This window comes from Phascolarctos cinereus, unplaced genomic scaffold, assembly GCF_003287225.1.
Source record: "Phascolarctos cinereus isolate Bilbo 61053 unplaced genomic scaffold, phaCin_HiC Scaffold_5;HRSCAF=322, whole genome shotgun sequence".
Classification (NCBI taxonomy): domain Eukaryota; kingdom Metazoa; phylum Chordata; class Mammalia; order Diprotodontia; family Phascolarctidae; genus Phascolarctos; species Phascolarctos cinereus.
This window is the reverse complement of record NW_027555958.1, coordinates 440,201,871-440,228,065: the sequence shown is the minus strand read 5'-3', so window position 1 is coordinate 440,228,065 and position 26,195 is coordinate 440,201,871.

Sequence of the window (26,195 nt, the reverse complement as noted above, 5' to 3'; positions counted from 1 at the left end):
TAAAGTACTTTGTAAACCTTAGAGCACTCTATAAATAATGGCTCTAGAAAGAGAAAGGCAAGAGGGAGGCACACTCAGCAGGTTTTGAAGTATTCATTTGAGTGGAAACAAAGTATAGGTCAGTGATTCTTGACTCTGTTTTGCTCACAGCATTTTTCCAGCTATGAAGAATCCCAACAGACTGTAGGAATGTTGGTAGGTTTGCTCATGTGCAATGACAAATGTAAATTTCATACAATTTGTGGGACACCCTTTGAGAACCCCTGGTGCAGTGAGATAAACACTAGTCTTTGCTTAGACTCAGAAGGACTAGAATTCGAATGTTTGTGCTGCTACAGCCCAGTGACTTGATGCTGGACAAGGCATTCATCCTGTCTCTGCCTGTTTCCTAATCTGCAAAATGGGACCAATACTGCTTGTACCACCTACTTCACAGGTTTGCTGTGAGTAAAATACTTTCTAAACTTCAAAGCACTATATAAATGTGAGGTTTCTATTATCATCCTCTTGTCTCAGTCTGGCCTTGATTCAGGAAGTTTTCCATTCTACTTTATATCATGCATATGAAGCATAGCCTCCCTAATAAACTATGTGGCCCTTGGGACATATAGTTAATCTTTGTATCCAAGTGTATGGCAGAGAGTAAGCCCTTCACAAATGTTTTGGAATTCAGTTGGACTGACCCTCCCCTAGAGCCTCTTCCAGTACTCTCCACAAACTAGGCAGACCCATAAAAAGGCTGCTGAAGGACCTGAATTATGTGGTTCTACTTTTGTCCTCCATTGTTGATTTGGACTGGGAAGCATTTCCTGTAATCAGTGCTTTAATGCTACTAGGCAAGGTGATCTCACCAATAGGAGTACTCCCTCCAGTGGCACAAATCACAGCTCATCCTCATGTTGTCTTGTTCTTGTCCTGGAGGTGAGGTAACATGGTATGGTGTGGGCTTGGAGTTAGGAAGACAGGGGTTCAAACCCTTTCTGTGGGACTTGCTATCCATGTGACCATGGACAAGTCACTTAATATCTCTGAAGTTTCAGTTTCCACATCTATAAAATGAAGGGGTAAAACTAGATGGCCCCTTAAGGTTCTTCAGCTACAGACTCATGATCCTCCCATACCTCCTCCAAAAAGGACCCACCCAAGGCTTGGGGAAGGGCAGGGAGGTCTTCTTCCAGTTCATTTAAGATTCTATTCCTTCCAGTCAACACTTGGATTGGACTCATCTTCTATCCTTCTTCACTAACCCACCTCTCTGTCTTGTTATGCACTTCTGGGGTGATATCTTCTAAGCCACTTCTTATGCAGATCATCACTGATCATCTTCTGCAGCCGGCTGACACCTAATGCTTGTCCTAATGTTGCCTCTTTAGCCACATCCCAAGGGAGCTGCTGTGCAGTCTGGCCAGTTCCACTCCTGTCTTCTCCCCAAAGAACTGCTTTCTGGTGTCCCAGAATCACGTGGAATCTCTTTACCTTGTGACATTGTATTCTAAGGTTCAAGGCTCCTCCCTGGGGTGTGTCTTCCTTTGTTCCCTATTCAATTATGGTTAACCAAGGTGACAGAATTTCTAGATGTGTTCTTGGGTGCTTGAAATCTCAACCTCTCTCTCCCTCCTTCTGTACTTCTCTCCCTCCCTCTTTCTCACATACCTCCTTTCCCCTGTTTTCTCCCTCACTCCCCCTTTCTCCCTTTTCTCCTTCCCCTTTCTTCTCTCTCCCCTTCTCTTACCCCATCTGTCTCCCTTTCCCCTCCCTCCCTCCCTCCCTTCCTTCCTTCCTTCCTTCCTTCCTTCCTTCCTTCCTTCCTTTTCTCCTTTTCTTTTCTTCTCCTTCTCCTCCTTTTCCTTCTCCTTCTCCTCCTTCTCCTCCTCCTCCTCCTCCTCCTCCTCCTCCTCCTCTTCCTCCTCCTCCTCCTCCTTCTTCTTCTTCTTCTTTTCTTCTTCTTCTTCTTCTTCTTCTTCTTCTTCTTCTTCTTCTCTTTCATCTTTTCCTCCTCCTCCTCCTCTTCCTTCTCCTCCTCCTCTTCTTCTTCTTCCTCTTTCTCCCATTCTGCTTCCTCCTCCTCTTCCTCCTCTTTCTCTTCTTCTTCACCTTCTTCCTCTCCCTCTTTTTCCTCCTCCTCTTCCTCCTCCTCCTCCTCTTTCTCTGTCTGCCTCTCTCCCCCTTGCTCCCCTTACCTGATATATGGTTTCATTAATGTGGGGGAACTTTCAATAGGGAAACTCTCTTCACCAGTTCAGATTGGCATCTTCCCCCAAACTTCTATTAACAGAGAGTTGCCCAGGGGTACTGAAGAGTTCAGTGACTCTGTCACATACCTATTCTTTGTCAGAAGCAGGATTTGAATCGAAGCTTCCCTGACTCCAAAGTTCGCCACTTTGTACACTCCAGCCACCAGACTACGTTGCTCCTTAGGTTTTAAAAAATATAGCAACCTGTTCACATAATTTAAATCTGTGGTTCCTCTCTTTCTCTATGGCAGAGAGAAAATGAGTTTTTAAAGGAAAATCAATGGAGGGCTTTACTCTTTGATGGAGTTTTTTGGCTTCTCAAGTCATGTGGCCCCACCTGATGGGCTGCAGCTACTATGGGGAATGGACATTGGTGGTACCTGCCATCTGTGCTCACTCCACAGCTTGCCTCCAGAGCTTAGCCATTCCTTTCTCCCCAGAAGGCTCATCCCTTTGGGGACCTTCTTTCCCTGATGCCTGCTGTGTTTCTCTAATTGGCATTTGAACACGGCTAACCAAAGATGTTTACTGTCCTTCAGTGAGCTCAAACTTGTGTTTCTGTCTGTTGGGGTGGGTGGAGGTGGGTTGGCAACACACGGTTTGGAAATCTGTGTTCGAAAAAAAAATCTGTCACCCGTCTTATTTAGCATTGTCCTTCATAATACAAATTGCAAATAAGGCAGAGTGCCAAATCTGGAAAATAATTTCAATTAAAATTCCCAGTGCTTTGCAGGGGCAGCACAGGAGTAAGCCTTAACACACTGTCCTTGAGCCCCCGTATAGCTTACCTGGAGAGCTGCTAAGGGGACGAGTAATATTCATCCTTCCCTTCCATCCTTCTCCTTCACCAGCTCCCCAAAGGCTTCTCACAAAACAACAAAACAACAATTGTCTTTCTCTGCAGATGAGGAGGTCTAGCAATGGTTTGTTTGGGAGAGCTAGTGATGGAATATTAAAGAGTTGTTTGTGAGATCACAGTATAATGCTCTTTCTTTTTCTCCCTCTCTCTTTTTCTTTCTTCCTTTATTTCTATCTTCTTCCCTTCCTCTCTCTTTCTCCCTCCTTTCCTTCCTTCCTTCCTTCCTTCCTTCCTTCCTTCCTTCCTTCCTTCCTTCCTTCCTTCCTTCCTTCCTTCCTTCCTTCCTTCCTTCCTTCCTTCCTTCCTTCCTTCTTTCCGTCCTTCCTTCCTTCCTTCCTTCCTTCCTTCCTTCCTTCTTTCTTCCCTTCCTCTTTCCTTCCTCCCTCCCTCTCTTCCTTCCTTCCCTTCCTTTTTCCCTTCTTCCTTTTTCAAATCTCTCTATTCACCCTATTTTGAGGAAGAACAGTTCATGAGGCAGGGCATAGATATGGAATATAGTCCTTGACCCTGATCCTTAGACCTCCTGTTTTGTTCTCAGGGGTTTTCTGCAGGTGGTATGAGGCAGATGTTTTAGGACTGTCATGGGATCATAGACTTAAACTGGAAATGACCTCATACATCACTTAGTTCAACTTTCTTATTTTACAGATGAAGAAAATGAGGATCCTTGGGTTTGAGTGACTTGTACAAGGTCACACAGGTAGAAATCAACTGGTCAATCAAGAAGCATTTAGTAAATACCTTCGGTGTGGCAGGCACTGTGCTACTAAGCACTAAGGAGACAAAGAAAAAAGGCAAGAACATCTTTCTCCTCAAGGAACTTATATTCTAATGGGGAAGATGATATGTCCACGTGTAAGGGTGGAATTTGACTGAATTGATCAAACAGCCCACCTTAGTAACTAAGGAGATGTTCTCACACTTTAAAGGGTGAGAACACTCCCATTGAATTAATCAGTTATCCAGAGGCATTAAACTAGGTGAGGGAAAAATCTTTAATCCATTTGAAAGGAATGTAAGCTATTGGATGAAATGAAATTATGCTCCACATGACGCATATTAGGGATTGGTTGGGGACACTTGGTCATACCCTCGGGATTTATATGAAATAGCAAGTGAGTTTGTATCCTGGACCAGCTTGGTTGTAGGAGAAGTTATAGCCAAGACCTTGAGAGGGAATTGCTTAGGGGAGAGAGAAGAACCTTGGCTCCTTCTCACTCTGCCTTCTTGACCAGAGGATGATCTTGTGAACTTCGAAAAACTGGAAGAGCCCACTTTCCCCTGTACTCTGTATATACTGGTATGAAAGTATGCCCCTGGTTTGGGGACATATTGCTACCAGCTATATTTACTATATCACTTTAGTAAATCCCTGACTCTAAAGGTGAATTAATCTGGCTGGCTATTTGATATCAGCTGGTAATCAATAGTAGGAAAACATGGGTGGGGCCCCATGAGTTATAGTCCTAGACAAAACCTCTCCCAACATCTCTAGAACTCTGAGGGAAAGAAATAACTTACCTCGGGGGACCTGACCTGCAAGTTCATGAAGGGTTTGAGAAAGTAAGTCCAGAACATGTGCTACAAATTATATGTGTGTGTGTGTGTGTATGCATACATGTATATGTATGTATATGCATACATGTATATGGTGTATGTATGTGTATGTGTGTGTATATTTATTATTTATGAAAGATAAATACTTAGGAGATGAAAGCTAATCTTGGAAAGGCAGGCACTAGCAAACTGGGGGACCAGGAAGAAATCTACAGAAGGCGGTGCTTGAGCTGAATCTTGAAAGAAGATGGGGGTTCTATGAGGCAGAGGTGAGGAAAGAGAGCATTAGAATAATAGTGTATTAGGTAATTTGATCACAATAGCTAACATTTATATAGGGCCATAAGATTTGGAAATCCCTTTGCACATGTTATCACATTTGAACCTTGCAACAACTTTGTGAGGGCAGCTGGGGGTGCCATAGTGCATAGTACTGGGCCTGGAGTCAGCAATACTCATCTTCCTGAGTTCAAATCCAGCCTCAGACACTTACTAACTGTGTGACACTGGGTAAGTCACTTAACCCTGTTTGCCTCAGTTTCCTCATCTGTAAAATGAGCTGGAGAAGAAAATGGCAAACCACTCCAATATCTTTGCCAAGAAAATTCCAAACGGAGTCATAAAGAGTCGGACACGACTGAAAAAACTAAACAACAATAACAAAAACAACCCTGTGAGGTTAGTATACAGGTACGTAGTTTACAGATGAGGAAAGTGAAACTCTTACAGGTTAGTGTGACATAGCTAGCTATTGCCAATGCTCAAACCTCGACTCTGGTCCCCTAACTTGAAGCCATCCCTCTTTCCATTTTTTTCCAGTGTTAAGCACTAGGAATCCAGACTCTTTCCACTGTGCCAAGTTGCTGCTCATTTCCTTGACAGAATATTGTGAGAAGCACTCTATTCCAACTTAGAAAACCTTAAGATTGAGTCAGGTTTTACATAGTATTTCCTATGTGAGCTTGGGTAAGTGACTAACATCTCTGAAATCCAGATGTTCTTCCTCCCTGTACAATGGCGATCATAATACTTCCTAGGATCATCGATTGAGACTTGGAAGAGGAGCTAGAGCCCATCCTCATTTTACAGTTGAGGAAGCTGAGGCCCAAGAGGGTAATTAATTTGTTCATTGTAACACAGATGGTAAGTAGCAGAGCACAGATTTGAATCCAGGACCTGCCCATTAATCGAACTTTCTTTTGTCATCACCCCACATTCAGTACCTGTCCTTATATAAATGACCTTGTTATATAAAGCAATTTAAATGGCGTACATGGCTCTTCTATAGAATGCAAGCTTCTTAAGACCAGGAACAGATTCATTTCTGTTCCTGTATCCTTAGTGTTTACTGCCAAACCTGGCACATAGTAGATGCTTACTGATTGATTAATTCATCAATATAAATGCACAGGAATGTCAGCTATCATGAGTGACTTTTTGGATTTCTGACTTCCAGTTTAAGGGCTCCATTTCATGGCCCTCTTGTAGCCCACTGTCCCTTTCTTTCTTGTCAGCTCTCTCCCCTTCATTTTGCCCTGCTCCTGCTGCCTGCCTTGCCTGTTTCTAATAGATGGCAGTAAGAATTACACATGCATGGCTGAAACCTCAGCCTGGTATTTGGGCCCCGTTAACTCATTGTTATGGTGGGTAAGCCTTCGCCGAAAGACAACAAACGGCACTCTTACGGAAAATATCATTCTCCCTTAATGTATATTTACTAACTGTATTTATTATTCATCAGGATATGCAGTTTAAAAATGTGATTCTAGATTCCCTCACTTTTAATCCCAAACAAATGTTAAAAGATTTATTTTTATAATAATCCCAGAATGAGAGCTAAGTAAGCCTCCTCTGAACAGAGCTTGCCAAATGGTGAATGTGAGCTCTATATATTCAAAAAGGAGGCTAAATGGGTGCTTGCTTGTCTTCTCTTACTGTTTCTAGTGGTATATCAGTTTTCCGGGGCCCCTCCAAGGCTTCAGGTATTTGGGGCTCACTCTAGGGAATGAGTATGGGGATAGACAATGTTTACATCTCTTGCAAATAGAGGTCTGAGAATGCAATAACCATACAGTCAGTCAACAAGCATTTATTAAGTGTCTACTATGGGCCAACCACTGTGCTAAGCACTGGGGATACAAAGAAAGGCAAAAGACAACCTCTGCCCCCAAGAAGCTCACGGTATATTGGGGAAACCAACAGAAAACCTACTATGTACAAGTAATATCTATCCAGGATTAATTGGAGATAATCAGTACATGAAGGATAAAAGGTGCTATAAGATCAATGAAAGAAAAGGTCACTTCTCGTTGGAGTAATCAGGGAAGGCTTCCACTAGCAGTCAGCATTTGAGCTGGGCTTTGGAGAATTGGTAAACTATCCATATATAGTGGTGGAAATGATGGCAGGTAGAAAGGAAAAAGAAGATTGAGAGAGTTGGTTCAGGGGGCAATGAGAAATACATAAGGAATACCATTCTAAGGATCTAAGAACCAGTGATGTGTGTCAATTTACCAAATAACAAATTCAATTCACTAAAGTATTTATTAAGCACTTATTATATCAGGCAGCATGATTCAATGGATAGGGGGCTGGCCTTAGAGTCAGAAAGACATGGGTCCACGTCCTAAGTCTAACATACTAGCTCTGTGACTCTGAGTCAATCACTTAACACTTCAGTTAATCCTTGAATGCCTGAAGGCTATAAATTGGAATAGAGTTGCTGGCCTGCATTAATGGAAATGGTTTCCACACAGGGAGTTCTTCACATCATAATATTATAGACCTAGACAAAAATGTAAAATGTGATAGGCTCTGTGATAGTCTCTGGTGTTACCAAGAGTAAAGCAAATGAACAAATAAACAAAAAACCAGGCCCTGCTCTCAGGAAGTACAGCTCTTTTGGGGTGGGATGTGACTTGAAGACAGTCAAGTAAATACAAGGTTACTTAAAGGAGAGAATGCTAAAATTTATGGGAGCCAGGTAAGGTTTTCCATGGCAGGTGATGTCTGAATTGAGTCTTGAAGAAAAAATGATTCCATGAGGCAGAGGTAAGGAAGGAGTATATTTCAGGACTGCAGGACTGACTATATAAAGACATGGAGGTTGGAGATGGAATTCTGAATTCAGAGAGGAAAAAGTAAGCCAGTCTGGCTTGAACTCAGAATGCATGAATTGGAGCAATGTGAAATAAATGAATATTTACTTATAAATTTTTTATAAATTTATTTTATAAAATAAATGAATTTAATAATAATAAATAATAATAAAATAAATATAAATATAAAATAACAAAGAATTTAATAAATATAAAAATAAATGCAATAATCATATAAAAAATAAATAACATAAATTTTATAAAATAAGTTTAGAAAGGTTGACTGGAACCAGATTGTGAAGAGTTTTAATGTCAACCTCAGGATTCTTTATTTTATTCTTAGGGCAATAGGGAGCCATGGAAGTTTATTGTGCAGTGGACTTGCCATGATTGACTTGTGCTTTGGGAAAATGATTTTTGCAGCTACATAGAGAAGGGATTGGAGAGGATTGGGAGACCAGAAGGACAGAGGCCAGTTAGGAGGCTATTGTAATCAGCTAGGGAAAAGATGACAAAGACTTGACCCAGGGCGATGTGTGTGTGTGTGTGTGTGTGTGTGTGTGTGTGTGTGTATGAGTGGTGAAAAGGGAAGTGACACCATTTGTGCTATAGATGTCAAACCAACCAGTCTGGTCAATGGCTTAGATTTCTGGGGTGAGGAGAGGAAAGAGTTAAGGATGACCCCAAGGTTGTGAACCTACATGACTGGGAGGATGGTAGTACCCTCAACAACCATTGGGAAGTTATCCTATTCAGTTGTTACCTGAATTCAGCAGCTATTTCTTAAGTGCCTAATATGAGCAATGGTCTTTAATAGAGCTGGAGGAGATATAAAAATGAGTAAGACAGAGTTCTTGCCCTTGTTATCTACAGTCTAGTTATAGGGGAAAGTATACTGCACTTGGAATCAGGAGAAAGAAGCCCAAGTTCCATTTTCATCTCTGTCACACCTAGTCTAGGCAAATTTTCTTTAATTTTTTCTGAGCCTCAGCTTCCATATCTGTAAAATGGGAACCATGATGCATGTATTTCCTACCTCTCAGGGTTATTGTGAGAATCACATGAGTTAATATCTCTAAAGTCCATTGGAGGCTTTAAAGGGCTGTATAGTTGACTTGCCCAGGACTACAACAGCCTGTGTATGTCAGAGATCAGAGTGGAACTCAGATCTTCCTGGCTTTAATGATGAGTCTCTATCCACTTTACCAAGACATATAAATAAATAAATCGGATACAAATCAGAACACTATTATTGCATCAGAAGGATAAAAAGTGCCTTGAGATCAAAGGAGAGAGACATTGCTTGCAGCTGGAGGAATCAGAGAAGGCTTCCTGGAAGAGGTAGCATTTGGACTGGGCCTTTGGGAGGATGGCCACTGACAGTCAATAACTTTGGAGGAGATAAATTCTCTTTACTTACGCTAGCAGGAATATTGGGCTATAGACAGGACTTAAGTGTGGACTTGGTATAGCTAGACATGGTTATCAATAATCAAAGGCAAGCTGCTATTAAAAACATGAGTGGGTGGGTGCTTGCTTACCCTCTCTTTGATCCAGTTACGTAGTCATCAGGCCAGGCTCTGAGGGAAGAGAAACTGGCTGGTTTGTCATATTTGCTACAAACTAGAGGTGGATGCTATTTTTGGACTCTCTCAAAGTCCAGAACTATGAAAGTCCTTGGAGAAACAGCCTGAGATCCTGGACCCCCTTTTTAAAAAAAGAAAATTGTCAATGTTTATAAGCTTCCGATATCCAGGAAAGGGCTGCACCTACCAGATCAAGCTGTCTCTATCCAAAGACATTTTGTGCTTAAATACAAATGTCATTCATCCATTATAATATTAATAATTAAAATTAGATCTACATGCATGGTAGAATCAGAGATGCCTCACAATAAAAATCCTTGTTTATTATTATTATTTTTAACATCGAACAACTGCTCCATCCTACTCATTATTACAACTGATTTGAAATTCTAGTATTAAAGATGTACTTAGCCTGAGAACCACCTTTCTTTGTAATCTAAGCAATTACCACAGTACCTGGCACATAGTGGGTTCTTAATAAATGTTTGTTGACTGATTGACTGACAAAACATTTGATCTTTTATGCCCAGGTCAAGGCTTAGAAATTATGTCTCCTACAATTAAAAATCGTACCTCACCATGTGCTATCACCAACCATGGGCATGAAACCTTCATTGACATCATGAAATAATTACCTACTCACTATGGAGCATAGGATCATAAATATAGAGCCAAAAGGGACCTTGTAGGTTAGCTAGTCCAACTCCTTATTTGACAGACAAGGAAACTGAGGCCCAGAAAAGGTTAAGAGATTTGTGCAAGGTCACACAGGTTCTAAATGAAAGAGCTGGGATTAAAATAAAGGTCCTCTGATTTCATACAGGACTTTCTTCCTACTACATCTTTACATAGAATATTTTGGTATTATCATTACCTTGAAATAGTATGTACTGATAGAAGAGCCTTGTCGGTTATTTATCTAACTTCATGTCATGACCTGAATGATAGACATTGTCATCCATTTGGTTGTGCATATTTGGATGGTTAAACCAAACTCTTTTGAGTGATTATATATCTCATCCAGGAAGCTCTGTAGTAGTCTGGGGTGTGATGTAACCATTACAATGTCATATACAAACAGGAGTATCAAGAGTCACCATGTATGCATATACATCACCATGTATAGAGAATTGCTTTTCAACTTGGCAATGAGTCTTTTCTGTTGTAGCATAAATGCCTTCCCTTTTTTTTTTGCTTTGTCTGATACTGACAATTATGGTGTTATTCAATTAGCTTGTCTCAGTTGTTAAATCTTTCAAGAAATCTTGTACACATGCATGGGAGACAGCTTTTATTAATATGATAAAACAATAAACTATAAAAATATTAAATAGTGATTCTTGAGTCAACTATGTCTAATCTTTAAAAGAAGAAATAGCAAGTTCCAGAGATTGCTGAGTTTTTAATCAAAACATCCCTTTGCTGGCATCCTCTGGAGGAATTCATGCTTTCAAGATAGTAGAGTGGGTTCCCTCCCTCATTTCCACTGGATTGAATCAATTAAAACAAAATCCCCATTAATATGACTATGAACTTTCTGAAATTTGGAGGATCAAAGATGGAACTATATTTACATGCAGACAGAAACGAAGGACTATCCCTGTCTACCACACCCCTTTCCCCACCCAAAGAAATGATGATTAGTTCTTCAGATACATTTTTTGTTAGTCTTTGCATGGCATTAAATGTGTATGGAGTGGTATTACAGAATGAAAAACGAGATATGATCCTTGCCTCAATTTAAAATATAAGCTAATTGCATAACAAAAAGACAATGATTGATATTGAACAATCAAATTAACCTAAAGGATTTGTCTTATTTCTCTTATGGAGCAATTTTTAAAAGAAGCAAAAATATCAAAGATATACTGGAAAGCATCTCTTTGTAACTTAAAAATCAGACAGTAAACAGCTTCACCCCTTTATTCTTGGACTAACCTTTGGCCTCCATCTATAGCCTCTAAGTTGAAACCTACTGTTCTGTCTCTTCTGGCAGACTTCCCATTGGCTGGTGCCTGCCAAGTTTCCTCTTCTGGCCAGGGGTAAAACTATTCCCCTCACTGTGAGACTCTTCAGTGCCATGACCTCTAAATTTTTACCCCAGCTAAGGTCTCTAGCATTGGATGTAAGAATTAAATGGACACTATTGAGTATCTTTTGTAGAATGTAGAAACCTGTAATGTCAGTGGTGTCATACAAAACCATTTATAAATTATTTTGAAAAGAATTGTTTCAACTATAAAGCAAGAAGTGAAGAAGACAAATGGGAAGCATTTGAGAGAGGGCATTACTATAGTGATATCATAGGAGCCAGAAGGATTACAGTAGCAATTCTGTTCATGCCAAGAACAGGAAAACAAGGTGGGGCTACTGCTATTCTGATTCTGTATCCTAATTTTTTGGCCTTTCTTAGGTTGTGGGAGTGAAGAAAGGTGGAGTAGGGAATTGGAGGTGAATGGGAATTCTTAGATAATGCAGATCAGTGTTTGCCAAACTAATTTGGCCCACAGAACACTTCTGCACTTGAAAAATGCTGACAAAAACCATAAACATCATTCTGCGGCATCTGGACTGTGTGGAATACCTCCCAGGATAAAGGGAACTTAGGCAAATTAGGGGCAAAAATCAAGGAAATTAAACCCATTTTTCATACAAAAAATTATGCACACAATAAATATTTTGATACTTTTTTCATATTATTATTTTGGAGGGGGAAAAAAAGTGTTGACATTTTTCTCATGGAACTCCTATTCCTAGCCCATTAAATAAAATGGAATGACGTGGTAGAAAAAGCATTGAATGAGAAGTTGGGAAACTCAAGTTCTGGTCTTGGTTTTGCTGCTGACTCTGATCAAGATACTCCCCCTGTCTGTGCCTCAGTATCCTCATCTGTAGAGAGAAGATTTGCACTATAGAGATACTTTCCAAGTTCTCTTTTAGCTCTGAGGTTCTATGACTAATCTTCGCCTTGGGATACAATAAAACAGTTTGGAAGATGGGCCTAGGATATATACAGTTCACATATGAATGGGAATATTTATAGATTATATATAATACATATATGTATATATGTGATATTTGTTTCTATGTATATGTATTCCCTCATATTACACACCAGTCATTTCCTTGGTATTTTCATTATTAGGTAACTAAATGACCAGGCAGATAGAAAACATTGTGCATTTTGTGCTTTTCTTTGTGTTGTAAGCACTTGGATGAAAATGAGCAGGCTGTTCTAGTTCAGAGGGACCAGAACCTTAGAAGTCTCTGAACTTAATTCTCACAAATCTCGATTTTGCAGCATAGCTGGAAGGGACCTCAGCAACCATTTGCTCCAACTGGAACCAGGACAAGATGCCCCTCTATTAGCTAGCATTACATTATGTTACAACATATCTGATATAAGTATATGTCATCCAGCCTTTGTCTGAATTCCTCCAGTGATGGCGAGCACACCATTTCCTTAGGCAACCCATCTCACTTTGGGAAAACTCTAGTCATTAGGAGGTTTTCCCTTATATCAAGCCTAAATTTGTCTCTTTGTGATTTCTGCTACTGTTCCTGGTTTTCTCATCTGTAAAATGGGGATAATAATAGCACCCACCTCCCAGAGTTATTTCAAGGATCAAATGAGATAATATTTATAAAACGCTTTGCAAACCTTAAAAGCATGTTGCAAATGTTGACTATTGTTGTTGCTATTATTTTCTTTCTGATGCTTGGGGCAAAACAGACCAAGTCCAATCCTTCAGCATGGTACTTTGAGAGAAGTCAGAGTTAGCTCTGGAATCAGAGGCCCTGGGTTCAAATCCCACCTGTGTGACCTTGGACAAGCCACTTAACTGCTTCTCATCTGTAAAATAAGGTGAGTGGTAGGGAACTAGATGGCTCCTGAGGTCCCTTCCAGTTTGAAATCTGTGATTCTTGAATTCTTCCATGTGAAGGGTTAGTGCCACCCTTCATTTTATAGAAAAGGAAAATTATCTAGAGAGGGTAGCTTACTTAGGTCATAAAGCTAGAGAGCTAGAATATATAACTCTGATCAAGGTAAGGGGTAGACCTTGGTCTTCTTGACTCCAATTACAGGGCAATTCTTGTTATACCCAACTTTGCTGCTTCCTGAGAGGCATGAAACACCAAACAGATTTTAATGTGTTTAGTCAAACTTTTGTATTTTGAGCTTTGTAGGCTTGGAGTGTGAGCCAAGGCTGTGTCTAGTTTAGGAGACTGGTTCAGAACAATGAAGCTTCTTTCCTGTGCAACTAACTCTATTGTTTGTTGTTCAGTCCTGTCCAACTTTTCGTGACCCCATTTGGCAAAGATACTAGAGTAGTTTTTATTTTTATTCTTCATTTTATAAATGAGGAAACTGAGGCAAACAGAGTTAAGTGACTTATTGGTCACCCAGCTAGTAAGTGTCTGAGACTGGATTTAAACTCAGGTCTTCCTGACCCCAGGCCAATGCTCCATCCACTGCACCACCTAGCTGCAACTAAGTCTAGCAGGCCAGGAGAAAGAAAAGCAAATTAGAAGGCAAAGAGTCTAAATGAGAAAGGATTTCCCCAAAGTTATTTTATTGTTTGCCAAGAAGATGTCTTTTAGGAGGTGGACTGAAAATGGAGAGGTTTTAACAGTGAGCATCTGAACTGCAGCAGATTTGTAGATATTATTGGCTTTCCTAGACATCAAATGCAAACGGTGTGAAAGATGATGGAGGTGCTTGAACAGGAATGGGGAATGGAAATGAGCAAATAGGAGATCATGCTCAATAAAAACACAAAATGATAATCAGAATAAATGAGACCTTCAGTGCACAAGTGGGAGAAAATCAGCTAGAAACATCTGTTCAGGTGAGACTGAAATTAAGAGAATAATCAGGCTCTGTTTGTGTGCACGTGGAAGGAGGATGCAGAAGATGTGATGGGGAACGTCGCCAATGAGGACTGTGCTAAGTCATCTGACGGTGTGGGGTTTATACTTTCATTATGGGTGGGTCTTGTCAATGTTATGTCTTCTGGTCAATGGAGGAGGGATTTGAGACAAAGAGGAAGCAGCAGGGGAATGTATATGGCAGGGAAGAGGATGCCTAGACTGAAATGAAAATCCACAACGAAATATGCAAGGAAATGAGTAGTTAAGAAAAATATTTCTAAGTGTATCTTACTTTTTTGCCCTCAACCCCAATCCATTGAAGGAAATTGCTGTGGTAACAGGTCACAGAATCTGACAGAGAAGGAAACTGTTGGAACCTAGAGGAGAGTTTGCAAAACAATGAAGTTCAGTGGACTTTTGTATAATGAGCATCTACAGAATTCATCTTTTCAATTGGACTTTCGCTCTGAGTGTGTTCTTGTAGCACCAACCAACCAACCAGTTAATTAATTAATCAATCAAATAGTATTAAATACCTTATGTATTTCAGGCAGTGTGCTTAGCATTGGAGATACAAATACTGTTATGCAGTACATATTTGTGGCTGCTTTACTTAGTAAACTGCATTGTGAGTAGAAGACAACAGGTTAGGAATGAGTAGGAGGTGAGGGGGTGGGAGAGTATCCTATTTCAAGGTTGGACCTACGCATTGTGACTGGAAGGGCTTAGCATCACAAATGATTTCTGTCAGTACATGAAGCTGACTTTACAGATGGCTGCAGAGTCAGTCAGACTTGTGTACAAGTCCATCTCAGATACATTCTTACTGAGTAACCTGTCACTTCAGCCTCTCTCGAAGACAATAATTGTAAAACTTGTATTTTTTTGCTCAAGGTGCAGTATTCTTTGCTACAAAGAATCACAACACAGTGAACCTTTAAGTTAGTGTAGCAAACCAGCAGGTTGTACTCCCAGAAGGTAATGTATTCTAGAGAAAGTCCTGGGGGATTGTGGCTTCTAATACTATTGCTCATGAGCCTCTATATAGAATGTTCCATCTAATATCAATCAACCGGTTGACATAAATTAGCTTTTACAAAAGAGAATGTACTGATAAGTTATAGCAGGAACAAGAATCATAAAGCAATACCCCTAACTGGAGACTGTACACTGTCTTTGCATATACAAGGTCCTTGGGGAGAGTAGGCTCAAACTTGAAATACACTGGTAGTGAGGTTTGCATGTAGGGAACATGTGGAACTTAGGAGTACCACAGTTGCAAGATGTACCCAGATGAATAAATCTCCCTCCTTTTTCTGGTCCAGAGTACATGAAGAGCACAATAGTAGCATAAAGACCTACATTATTACAGTGTAGAGGAGGAAGAAATATTTGGTATGCCCATCCTTGGTGTAGTCAGTCTTTGAGGGAACCATTATCTTTGGACCAGTGACTCTTACATACACATTTTTTTTTTATGGTCTGAGTGCCCCACAAACACATTTATGTTTTTAATTAGCTAAAGATAAAGCTAGTATGGAAAACACTTCTATTCCACTTATTTCAATGTTGGTTTTAGATGCAGGTTATTGGTATGAGTTGTAGGTGGAAGTATATAATTAAGGGATGTTGAAAAATGTTGTTAATACTGACAAAAATGGGGAATTCAGAGAAAGCTGGAAAGTCCGTTATGAAATAATGCAAAATTTAAAAAAGTAGAAGCAGGAGAATGGAATTCATATAAGCTGTGACCACTTAAGGGAAAAAAGGAATGGGAATTATTTAATCAATAAACATTTGTTAAGAGCCTATGTGCTAAATGCTGGAGAATGAAAAGACAAAGGAAGATACCTGATGGAGATTTGGAATGACTGGAAAGTTGGTGTGATGTTTTATATCCTAAAATTAATGAATTGAAATAGTTACTAAACAAGTTTAGTTGTTTGTGTTGATGTTCAAGATCAAGTTTTTAATAAAATAATTAATTTTATAAAGATAAGAGAAAAAGAGTATTGAGGAGCTTGTAATTTGCATCTTGAAAATATAGATTCTGAAAATTCTTTATTTGCTCTAGAAGAAAGTCAGAAGTCAGAGGATCATGGATTTAGGATTAGAAGGGACTTTAGAGACCATCAAATCTGACTCTTTAATTTTATAGATGATGAAATGTAGTCTCAGGGAGATTAAGTGACTTGTCCATGGTCACACAGCTAAGAAAGATTTGAACTCAGGTCTTTCTGACTCCAAGTCCAGCACTTCATCCACTCTGCCCGCCTATCTACCCTCCCATCATTTGCCAGAAGTGTGACCTACAACTGACCTAAATTCTCCTAAATATTCATGGTTCTCTTTCAACCTCAATATTTTTCATTTGTTTTTATGCAAGTACATATTTATATATATGTATGGAAAAAAAGAGAAGAACATTAAATCTGGCATCATACTGTCAGCTGTTGTCCATATGGAAAAATTTAAATTGTCATGAAAGCCGGCCAGTTATGAAATGTTTGAGATAGATTTAAAAAAATCTCATTTCAAACATATGAGCAATATGCTCAAAAATATAATGTTGGACTGCCCCAAGAGCAGCCCCCAATGTAATTTCCAAGTGTCTCTCCACATGTAATTGTTCACTAGATCTAACAGTGCAAAGAGCAATGAAATACATTTTGTGCTGGGGGAAACGTGTAAAAAGAGAGAAGCTTTCCTAACAACCACAACAATTTCAAGATGCCATCTACATGCACCTAGCCACATTCTATGAACACTAACTGGAGTCATTTACTGATCTCCAGGTACCTGGCTTGCAGACCCCAGCAATGAGCCATCTCAATATAGTTACAATTATTGTATATTTGGCTGAGGTTGAGGCAAAAATCCTCTTGAACAATCCCAAATAGCTTGACATTAAACACTTGACATTCTTGTGCATAATTTGTCTCATTTCAGGGCAACATAAGCTTGTTGAGGACAGGGACTATTTGCATTCATCTCTGTATCTCCAGTCATCTGAGATGACTGAGATGAACTTTATATATCATAAGTATTTTTTGGATTGAACCTTCCACATAATAAGTATTTTTGGATGGATTTTTGGATTGGAGGGTTCATTTGTGGTGGTTAGTGGTTTATTTGAATGTCCTGCTGATAGAATAGTTTATAGGAAACATCTTTATGATCATTGAGGTAGAGCTGGAAAAAAAAAAACCATTGAGACCCTGAAGTCTTTCCTAATATCTTTGCTTCTTTCACCATTTCCAATTACCTTACATCAATAATTTCATATGCATTTTATATACACTTATATATGTAAATATCATTTACTTTTGTAGAATGAAAGTTATCTCCTAGGAGACAGAGACTGTTGTATTTTTTGACATTATCTTTCTGGATAGATTTAGCATAGTACCTTGTACATCATGGGCACTCGATAAATGCTTATTGATTAATTGATTTAATCTGGCCCTCTAATTTTACAAGTGGGGAAACTGAGACTTTGAGAGGTTAAATGAGTTGCTGTCAGTCACACATGTAGTAAGAATCAGAATCTGGATTTGAATCCAGAACCTCTAACTCCAAATCTGGAGCTTTTCCCAGAACACCAGGCTCATTCCTTAGAGGTAACCAGAATGGATCACACTGGTGTAACAAATGCAATACACTTAAATGGATGCCTTGCCTTAGTAATCTGGCTTTTCTGAATTATAAAAAAATAGATTGGGGGCAGTGGATAGAACTCTGGCCTTGGAGTCAGGAGGACCTGAGTTCAAATCTGGCCTCAGACACTTGACACATACTAGCTGTGTGACCCTGGGCAAGGCACTTAACCACAACTGCCTCTCCAAAAAGCAAAAAATAAAAAAATAAAAATGAATGGGTTGTTAAATGCCATTGATAAAATGATAATGATAACAATGATAATAGCTAGCATTTATATGATGCTTTAAGATTTGCAAAACCCATACAAATATAACCTTATTTGATCTACACAACATCCCTGGGAGGTAGGTGCCATCATATTATTCTTATTTTTTAAAAAGTTTATTGATGTAACCAAGAACTTCTGCTCTTTTTTTTTTGGGGGGGCTGGGCATATTCTTATTTTCTAGAGAAGAAAACAGAGGCTGTGAGAGGTCAAGTGACTTGCCCAGGGTCACACAGCTAGGAAAGGTCTGAAGCAGGATTTGAAGTCAAATCTTCCTGACTGCAAGTCTAGTCTCTATTCACTGGGCCTCTTTCCTGCCTCAGTTATAAGTAGTGCCCTCAACATGCAGGCATCAACAATTAGCAAGTTCAGCTGGTCTCAGGCTTAAATGCCTAAAGAAAAGATTTACTGGTCCTTTTGGAATGTATGTGGTAAAATGGCAATAATTAAGGTATGGGTGGTATTGGTTTGCACGATTTCTGCAAGATATTTTGGTCAGATGTTTTCTGGTGACTTATCTGACTATCACTTTCAACAAGTTTCCTAACTTTTTATTTCAGGAATCAACTTTTTTTTTAGGCAATTGGGATTAAGTGACTTGCCCAGGGTCACACAGCTAGTAAGTATCAAGTGTTTGGTCTGAGATTGGATTTGAACTCAGGTACTCCTGACTTTAGGGCCAGTGCTCTATCCACTGGGACACCTGGCTGCCCCTCAACTTGTTTCTTGAAAGCAGATTTCTAATGTCATACAAATGTTCTGATATTGAAGAAGCAATGTGTATAAGTCAGGTTAATTCAACTCAGCTTCACAATCATATATTCAGTGCTTATTTGATGTGAAGCATTCTGTTAGGCGCTGTGATTCAGAGACCAAAAACTTTAAGAAACGGCACAATGAAAAGAGTGTCAGACTTTCTGGAGAACCTGGGTTTGAATCCTCGGGAGGCTACTTAATATCTGTATGACCTCAACCTCTCTATAAAATGAGGGGGTTGGATTGAATGGCCTCTGAGGTCCCTTCCATCTCTAAAGCTATGAACCTATGGATGCAAACTATAAACCTCTCTGTCAGCAAAACATTCACTTCTAATAATCTAAGTTCCTTGTGGAAAGCAGATCATAGTATTCAAGCTGAAAGCAACCTTAGAAGCCATCTAAATCAATGCCCCCATTGTATAGATGAGGAAAGTGAGGCCCAGAGAGGTTAAGTGAGTGTAGACATTATACTGAGTAATAGTAAATAATAGATATCAGTCCTAGCTCCACCACTAATCAGCCTGTACCCTTGGACAAATCACTTAATTTCTCTGTGCTTCATTTTCAAGCATCTATACAATAAGAGGGTCAAGTGTAGATAACTTGATAATATGAAATTATCATTCCACAATACAAATTTACTCTCTTAAAATGGGAGGCATGTTTAGACTTGTTTTCCTACTCAATTTCCCATGTTTGATAAATGATAGTTGACAAAATGGTGTATTAGCGTCAGTGTCTATCTTCTTCTGCAATAATCTGGCTTCACTCATCAAACATACTGTACAACAGATTTTACAAACCACAGGAAAACTGGCACTGGGTTGGAGTATTTTGCTTTACCAAATGAAATACTGTATTTACTAAAGCTGAAAAAAATGTTTTTGATCTTGTTTCAATAAATTCCTGGCCTGGAAAACAAATGCAAACGAAATGTTTAAGCATTAAGCATTTGCTATAGGTAAAATATCGTATGCCACTCAAGTAATAGGGGAGGAGGCAGAAGTGGGTTGCAGTAAGAGTCTATTTTTCCTCCTCAAAACTTTCCTACCTGCGAGCTGCTGGGATGATGTATGCATATATAGAGAAAGACATAATTGAGGAATTCGGTTCAGAGATTGCTGCTTGGAAAGTATCAGACAAAAGTTCTGGGGCTGGGTTGAGCTGCAGAACACATATCTAATTTATGGTGGCATGAGAAACGTTATAAAAATGTGTGTGCTTAAAAAAACGTCTGGGGCTTCAGACTTAAACAATCATAGGAACTGGGTCAAGTTAGATAGATATAAAAAATGCATGTCTATCGGTGACAGTTAACTAGCATGTAGCACATTAGGCATGCTATCAAAATGTACCTTGTACTTTGACTGTCTCTTCTATGGTGTGCCATTGGACATTTCCATTCCAAAAATATGGAGAAGTTTTTTTTTCTTTAATTGATACATGTATTGTTCCATTAGGTTTCATGGAAAATACATAGAATGCTGAAGAGGCATGTTAATCAGGGACATCATGTCTGTACAGAACCCAGAAATGTTGTTATCGACATTAGCATCAGTGGTGCAGTACTAGGCTTTTTTTTTTTTTAAAGAAGCAACAGAGCTCTTGTCTCTGAAGTGAAATACTAACATACTAATGTTCTTATTTAGCATACATTTGCATACCAAATTCCCAAAGCCCTAATTTGAAGTAAGTAAAGGAAAAAGAACACAACCTACAGCAATTGTATTCAGACCTTGATATTTAGGAATGGCACAAATATTACAATTTTGAACCAATTAATTTGTTCATCTTCTACATTAAGAGAAAAGGGAGCAAGTGCAGGGAGGGTTGGAGGGAAAGATGTGGGGGGAGGGAGAAAGACAGAGAGAGGGAGAGAGACAGAAAGAGACAAAGATAGAAACAGTGAGGCAGAGAGAAAGAAACAGAGAGAGGGAGACAGAGAGACACAGTCATAGACAAAGACAGTACACAGGAACCTATCCGGCTGGAATAAATATCTTCACAAATATGTCTTCATTAACCTTGCTTGATATTAAGCCATGGTCTAAATGACTTTGAGGTTGAATTTAATTCAGTGAACATTTATTAAGCACTCACTGTGAGCAGGGCGTTGTACTAGCTTCTGGCGATACAAAAAGAAATGTAAATCATTTCTGTCCTCAGAACGCTTCCATTCAACTAGGGAGTCTGGTAGGGTGGGGTGGAATACAGCATGCACAGAGCTATAGAAGCAGAGGTCAATTTGAGGAGGGGGGGAAGCCAGACCAATTGGATGTGTCGGTGGAGACTTCACAGGGTGTATGACACCTCAACTGGATCTGAGAAGATAAGAAGAACAAGTGGATTATTATAAGTGTCACAGGAGACTGGTCAGTGAGCCTAGTCCTTAGAGTGTGTGCAACATGATCTTCATGATTCTAATCCATGTGGAGGCTGGTGATCCAGCTTCTGGGCCTGTGTAATGGAGAGGACATTGACCACATCTAAGTACACATAGGTATTTTCAGACTTTTCCTGTCAGCTTCCTGTATGGTGATGGAACCCTGTAATTGGCTGCTCAACCAGAACCGAATTGCATACAAAAGGTTAAAATGAACAGTCTATTGGTCTCTTCCCTAATGACTTTCCAGGGAGGTTGCTGAGACTTTGAGAGCTGCCGTTGGCCTCCAGGGTTGGGAAGGGACATCAGCTCCTACTTTCCCCTTGAGCCTCTTTTGATTGTGAGTGCAGGAGACCTCTGATCCTTTTGCTACTTGTGTTTATCTTATGGATCTTAGCTGAATGAGTATTTCCATATGGGCCAGACCAGCTTATGATGATGTAAGCCATCAGAGGTCCAGGAACTGGAGCCATTATCAGAGTTAGCTGGTAGCTGAAGTAGCTGAGACCAGTGAAGAGCTAGCCCTGAGGAAGGACATGCTTGAGGGACCAACCTATTCTCAGAGACTGGGGCAAAGGAAGAGAGAAACACTCAAAGATGTAGAAGGGTTTTTCAAGGTCAAGTCAACAAGCATTTGTTCAGCTTCTACTATGTGCCACAAACTGTGCTAAGCTCCCAGGATACCAAGAAAGGCAAAACAAAACAAAACAAAAACAACAGCCCATCTTCTCAAGGAGCCCATAGTCTAATGGGTGAGACAAAATGCAAAAACAAAAACAAAAACAAACCCAACTATGTACAAACAAAACACATACAGGAGAAATCGGAGATAATCAGTACAGGAAAGACAGCAGTGGCTGAGCAAGTTATGGCATATGAATACAGTGTAATACTATTGTGCTATAAAACATGATGGGAAGACTTATATGGGCTGATGCAAAGTAAAGTGATCAGAACCAAAAGAACAATTTATCCACTGACAGTAATATTGCAAAGATAGTCTACTTAGAAAAGACTTAGTAAGGACTGAAAATTGTGAAAGATTGAATTAAAATTTAGATGATTGGGAAAGACTTCTTGAAGAAGGTAGGATTTTATCTGGGACTTCCAGGAAGCCAGTAAATGCAGGAAACAGAGATGAGAAGGAAGAGAATTCTAGGTGTAGGGGGAAAGCCAATGAAAATGCCTGGAGTTGGGAGGCAAAATGTCATGTTCCAGTAATAGCAAGGAGGCCAGTACCATTTGACCACAGACTACATGGGGTGGGGGATAGGGGCAGTAAGGTATAAGAAGACTAGAAAAGTAGGACATAGTTAGGTTTTGAAGGGCTTCAAAAGCCAAATGGAGGGTTTTAATTTTGATTCTAAAGATAAAAGGGAGTCACTGGACTCATTGAGTAAAGGGATGACATAGACCTGTGTTTTAGGAAGATCCTTTTGATAACTGAGTGAAGGATGGACTGGAGAGGGGAGTGACTGAGGCAGCAGGGTATTTCAGTAGTCCAAGTGTGAAGCAATAAGAGCATCAGAGTGGTGGTAATGTCAGAAGAGAGAAGGGGGTGGATACAAAGGATGTTAAGAAAACAGAATCAACAAGACTTGGCAACATGTTGGATGTAGGGAGAGTGAAAGAATGAGAAATCAAGGGTGGAGTCTTGGCTGTGAGACTTGATGACTACAAGGATGTTGTTGCCTTTGACAGTAATAGGGAAGTTAGGAAGAATGGAGGGTTTGGGTGAGGGGAAAAGGTAATGGGTTCAGATGTAGACATGTTGAATTTAAGATGTCTATGGGATATTCATTTCAGGTGAATTAAGAGAAAAAAAAATTTGGCAGCTCTGGCCTTGATTTTCTCAGTAAGGCAGGTAAATTTATCTGCTGAGAGAGAGGCTATGAATGGTACAAGGGACATGAGAAGAGAGAAGAAGATTTGTAATGGCCCTACCTGGGACATTGGTAGAGAGTTGTAGGATCATAGATTTGGAGCTGAAAGAGATCTTAGAGGTTTTAGTGAATCCAACTCTTTAATTTTACAATGGAAGAAACTGAAGTCTAAGGAGTTTAGATGAATTCACAAGGTCATAGTGTTTAAAATACCTGGTTTTTCCCGAATCTGGGTCTAACAGCTTATCTACTATAAAAATAGAAATGACAACAATAGTAATAATAGCTATCGTTTATATGTGGCCTTCTATGTACCAGGCACTGTGCTAAGCACTTTATAAATATTCATTTGAACTGTCTTCCTGACTCCAGGATTCAAACTCAGGTCTTCCTGACTCCAAGTCTGATACCCTATTCACTATGGTGCTTTACCTCTCAATGATTACCTGGAAGTAGTGAAGCCTAGGTGAGATTAGAGAAAATAAATTTGTAGTTTGTTATTTAGTTGACCAAGCCGGGCCTGTTGAATACCTATGGCTAGCAGTCTAAGAGTAAGATCAGAAAGGGTGCGTGATGGAACTGACCGAAGGTTGAGGACTGGGTGGGTGCAGGACAAAGGACTAAAGAATTCAGAGGTGGAGGGCATGATTGAAGTGGCTAATTATAAGATCAACCCCATAAAAGGAGAAAAGTGATGTGAAAGCGGGGGTGATGGTCAACAGGGACTAGTAAAAAAAGGAGGAAGTAGATGTCCAAGTGCAAACAATGGAAAGAAGTAAACAAGTGTGTATTAAACATTTGCTATGTGTCAGGCATTGTTCTAAGCACTTTATGAATACTGTCTCACTCTGGTCCTACAATAACATTGGCAAATAGGTGTTATCACCTTCCCCTTTTATAGTCGAGGAAATTGAGGCAAATAGACCTTAAATGATTTGCCCAGGCTCATACAGCTAGTCTAAGGTAGGATTTGAACTTGGGTCTTCCTGACTCCAGGCCCAGTGCTCACTGTGTTCAAGAGTGTTCACTGTGCCATCTAGCTGTCCCGAAGACAAGGAGTAGAGTACTGGGAGAGCACATGAGAGAACATTATGATCAGACAGGAGAATTTCAGAGTTTAAGATTATGGAAAAAGTATATTGGGTGCTGGTGAAGTCTCAGCTGTGAATGCTTCTGTGGGTGATTGAATAGAGTGGAAATGTAAATCATAGGATTGATGTGGTTGATAAACTGAAAAGTCAGAGTGTTTAAGAGAACATCTCAGTGAATATATTGAATCCCCAAGTAGGAAAGGCAGGGGTTGGAGTAGAGAGGATGACCATGAGGCAAGTACTGGACTGTTTATGAAAGGAGGGAGAATTGAGTTGACTACAAGAAGGATCTGGTCTAGGAGTAGAGCTGAATGGAGTAAACCTCTCAAAGATGGAGAAGGTACTGAATGGTCACAAGAGTAGAATAGTTTGAAATTGGCAATGGGAAGCAAGGAGGATGCTTGCTCCACTGAGGACTGGAGAGGATGGTCAAGGATGATGTGTTCCAAAGAAAGTTAGTTTTACCTGAATGTAGAAAGTCGGCAAGAGTTTGACATGGAGAGGGTATGGAGGAGAAGTGATTGTAGAAGACCAATAAACATTTGTTAAGCACTTATTATGTACCAGGCACTGTGCTAAGCCTGGGGATACAAAAAAGTCAAAAGACAGTTCTTGCCTTCAAGAAGCTTGCAATCTAATTGGGGGGGCAACAAGGAAACAAATATGTACAAACAAGCTATATACAGGATCAATAGGGTTAAGAGAAGGAAAGTCCTTGAATTAAGAGAGGGTGGAAAAGGCTGCTTATATAAAATGAGATTTTAGTTGGGACTTAAAGGAAGCTAGGGGAGCCAGAGGGTGAACGTGAGGAGGGAGAGCTTTCTAGGCATGGAGGACAGTCCCAGAAAAAGACCATAGTTGGAAGATGAAGTGTATTGTTTGTGGACCAACAAGGAGGCCAGTTTCACTGAACCGAAGAGCTTATGGTGGGCAGTAATGCGTAACACCAAAAAGGTAGGAGGGGGCTGGGCTATGTAGGGCTTTAAATGCCATGTATTTGACTCTGGAAGTGATAGAGAACGACCTGAGCTTATTGACTGGGGTGGGGTGGGGTGGGGTGGGGTGGCATAAATGAACCTGTCCTTTAGGAAAATCACTTTATTCGCTGAAAGAAAGTTAGATTAGAGTGGGGAGAGACTAAAGGCAGGCAGGCAGACAGACTAGGAGGCTATTGTAAAAGTACAGATGTGAAGTGATGAACCTTCACCAGAGTGGTGGTAGGTTCAGAGGAGAGAAGGGAGGCATAATTCATCATATATAACCACAAAACAGGTCTTAGAGATTTGGTTTAGATTAAATCCCCCCTGGTGTTTATCTCAACTAACACAATGTTGTATAGTCACTGGACCTGGAGTCAGGAACACCTGAATTCAAATCTAGCCTCAGACCCTTACTATCAGACCCTGGGCAAGTCACTTAACCTCTGTTTGCTTCGGCTTCCTGAACTGTAAAATAGGGACAATAATAGCAACTCTCAGGTGTTTCGTGGGGGATCAAATGAGGTAATATTTGAAAAGTACATAGCATAGTGCCAGGCACTTTGAAGGTGCTATATAAATTGATGATGATGATAATGATGATGATGATGATGATGATGACTACAGTAATGTGTTGGGCCAGGTAGAAGTGACATTTGACTTTCCACTTCACATCTAAGTGGAATTTAGGAATAATGAACAATATGACAAAGGTATTCTGGTGCCATGGGTTTCAAGCGCTACAGTTTCCATCACCAGGGAGAAGCTTAGCAGTTTGTGACATTGTCAATCAGTTAATCAATCAGCGAACGCTTATTGATCTCCTACTGCGTGCCAGGCACCGTGCTAAGCTCTGTAGGGGGTTTAAATAAGTATTCCCAGCCTTTGTGCTTAAGGAGCTTATAATTGAGATGAATTTTACATTAACTTCACCCTTCACTCATTTATTTGTGGCTCTGCCAAGTGAAATAG